Raw genomic sequence first — 3692 nt, forward strand, 5'->3', positions numbered from 1 at the left:
ACGTCTGGTTCTTAGATCATGGGGGCTGGCCATTCGGCCATGCCTGGACCTTCATCACTTATGTATTTTCAACGGTAGAGTTTCTACACTCCATAGATTAAGGTGTGGAGATCTGCTGTTCCTCAAAGATTAATGCAAAGTACTATTGTTTTTCTATTCAATTCAACTTATTCTGCTTCTAAGATATTCATTAGCACTTCAACCTGAATGTGATGAATGTGACAATTATCATCATTCCCCCACGAACGCGTTCCTAACAACCACTTCCGTTCCACCTTAGATTGAATGAGTATCTCTTGGATCTCTTAATCAGAATCTTCGTGGTATAAGCTAGATTGATGGCGGCATTCATGTGAGTCCGGAAAGTCTAAACCTTGTCTGTGGTATTCCGAGTAGGACTCTGGGATTGAATGACTGTGATGAACTTCAAACTCGCGAGTGCTGGGCGTAGTGACAGACGCAAAAGGAGGGTGAATCCTATTCCAGTATGATCGAGAACCTCAGATGATTAGCCGTGCTTTGACAGAGCATTTGGACAATTTTCACAAGAGGATAGGATGCAGCCATTGGCAAGGGTGATGCCTCCAGACGATTAGCCATGCAGTGACAGCGCATCAGACCATTTTCCAGAGAGGATTAAAAGTAGCCATTGACAACGGTGATGTCCTTACATAAAGCCAGCCATGGAAAGGAGTAGGATTGATTGGATGAAGACAGCAGGAAAGCAGTGGTTCAGAGGAACGAATGCATCTCTATATGCTTATCTGAAATTCTAACCAATGAATTACATAAGTGTTTCTCTCCTTATTTTCTTATTTAATTTCGAAAACTCCATAACTGTTTTATACCCGCCTGACTGAGATTTACAAGGTGACCATAGCTTGCTTCATACCAACAATCTCCGTGGGATCGATCCTTACTCACGTAAGGTTTATTACTTGGACGACCTAGTGCACTTGCTGGTTAGTTGTATCGAAGTTGTGAATGAAAAATGATTTATTAAGACGTGCGTACAGAGTTTCTAGCGCCGTTGCCTGAGATCACAATTTTGTGCACCATGTTTTTGGCACCGTTACCGGGGATTGTTCGAGTTTGGACAACTGACAAGTTCATCTTGTTGCTCAGATTAGGTAATTTTCTTTTCGTTATCTTTTCAAAAATTTTTTAAAAAATCTTTCAAAAATTTCTCCTTTGTTTTCGAAAAAAATTTTTAAAATAAAAATATTTTCAAAAATATATTTTTCTTCAGAATTTTTAAAAATTAATTCTGGTCTTTCATGAAATATGTTGAAGCCTGGCTGGCTTTACAGCCATGTCTAATTCTTCTGGATAGGGCATGTCAGGCGTGTCATGTCTGAATTACATACTAAAGCTTGGCTGGCTATTAAGCCTTGCCTGACCCTTTGATTGGAGCTTTAGTTTAAAGAGCATAAGATTCCTGGAATTCAAATTAAAAATTTTGGAATCCTTATTTTTCTTTTTCACAATTAATTTTTGAAAAATCCAAAAAAAATTAATAAAATCATAAAAATCAAAAAAAAATATTTTGTGTTTCTTGTTTGAGTCTTGAGTCAATTTTTATGTTTGGTGTCAATTGCATACTCATGTTGCATTTTTCGAAAATTGCATTCATGCATTGCATTGATCATGATCTTCAAGTTGTTCTTGATAAAACTTCTTGATTGATCTTCATATTTTAGTGTTTTGTGTTATATGGTGTTTTTCATATGCATTCTTGAAATCTTAGTGTCTAAGCATTAAAGATTTCTAAGTTTGGTGTCTTGCATATTTTCTTTGCATTAAAAATTTTCAAAAATAAGTTCTTGATGTTCATCTTGATCTTCAAAGTGTTTTTGGTGTTCATCTTGACATTCATAGCGTTCTTGCATGCATTCATTGTTTAAGAAAAGTGAGAAAGGCAAGGGGCGTGGCACGCCAGACCTTGGGTGTGGCATGCCAGTACAAGTTTCCAGAGGCAAAGAAAAGTGAGAGAGGCAAGGGGCGTGCCACTTGAGCTCGAAGGCGTGGCACACCAACACAAGAAATCCACTATGGCGTGCCACTTGGGTTCGAAGGCGTGGCACGCCAAGGTTGAGAGAGGGACGAGCGTGCCACTTGAAGGAGTAGGTGTGGCATGCCAAGCTGGAAATGAAGGGCACGTGACACGCCAGAGAAGCGCCAGCCACACGCCAGCTAAGAAGTCATGCTTACTGAGTGTTTTCTTTTCGCTCCAAAATGTAATTTTACTTTTTCACTTTTGTAATTCTTTTATTTTACTAGGAGTAGTATAAATACCCCCAAGGAGTACTGAAGAAGGGAGTTAAGCAGTCAGTTTTAGATCCACTTTTACACTTCACTTTTGAGTACTTTTTGAGCTATGAGTAGCTAACTTCCCTCTCATTGAGAGAGCGAGCTCTGTTGTACTTGATGGATTGATGATAGTGAAATCCTTCTTCTCTTCATCTTCTCTTTGATTTGCTAGAAGGAATTTCGTCTTAATGCTTAGTATTCAATTATCTTGGGAAAGAGATTGAATGCAATTGGGTTTCATGGGAACCTTGGGAAAGGAAACATGAAACCATGCTTGAAATCCCTTCTCACACTAGAGTAGAATATGGGTTTTGGTGTTTGGATATGTGACATATAATCCTCTCTCTACTTGGATCTATAATGGTGTGTGGTATAATCAGGGACCAAGCATATCTCTCTTCATGAGCAATTAGACCAAGGAATTGGCTATTGATCAAGATCTGAGAGATTGAGTCACCAAAGGATTGGGGCTCAATCAATCATGATTGCCAAGAGGTCAATGAGTTGCATGATTGAAGGGGATATAAGCTAGATTCAATCTAAAGAGACAACATCTCCCAAACTCAATGAATTTCCCCATTCTTATCTATCCATTTATTTATTGCTTATTTTTACATTCAGCAATTTCCCATTCCCATTTACATTCAAGTCATTTATGATTCTGCCCTTTACTTTTTTCCATTTATATTTCTGCACTTTATGGCTTTTCTTTATATTCTAGTCATTTACATTTACGCCATTTACAATTCTGCACTCTACAATCCTATTGATCCGCTTGACTAATTCCTCAATTGATTAAAACTGCTCGAATTTGCCAATCTCTGTGGATACGATCCCACTCCACTGTGGGTTATTACTTGACGATAGTTTTGGTGCGCTTGCCAAAAGGACTAATTCACCAATTTTGAATGGGGTGTGAATTCCGGTCATCAAGTTTTATGGCGCTGTTGCTGGGGATTGGCTTAAATTTGACAGTGATTAAACCAATTGGAGAGCTAGATTAAGCAATTTAAATTCCTTGTTATTTTATTTTATTTTTAGCACCTTTTTATTTTCTTTTATTTTGAGTTTTATTTCTTTCTTCTTTGAGTATATTTTTTATATACATATTTCCACTCCTCTAACTGTTCGATTAATTGCACCACTCATACTAACAACCACTCTAACAAGAGTAATTTCTTCATTCATTTTCTTTCTTGCTTTTTGCCTTGTTGGTTGTATGACAAGTAGAAGAAGTGGTGCTTCTACTTCCTTTGATTCTGAACCTGAGAGGACCTTCCTTAGATTAAAGGAGTCGTTGGTGTTGAGGAAGAGGAAGAGTATTTTGAAACAAACATGGAGGAGAACATGGAGAACCACCATGAAGAAGAAGCTCACAATGC

The sequence above is a fragment of the Arachis hypogaea genome, chromosome 18 (genome assembly GCF_003086295.3).
Source record: "Arachis hypogaea cultivar Tifrunner chromosome 18, arahy.Tifrunner.gnm2.J5K5, whole genome shotgun sequence".
NCBI lineage: Eukaryota > Viridiplantae > Streptophyta > Magnoliopsida > Fabales > Fabaceae > Arachis > Arachis hypogaea.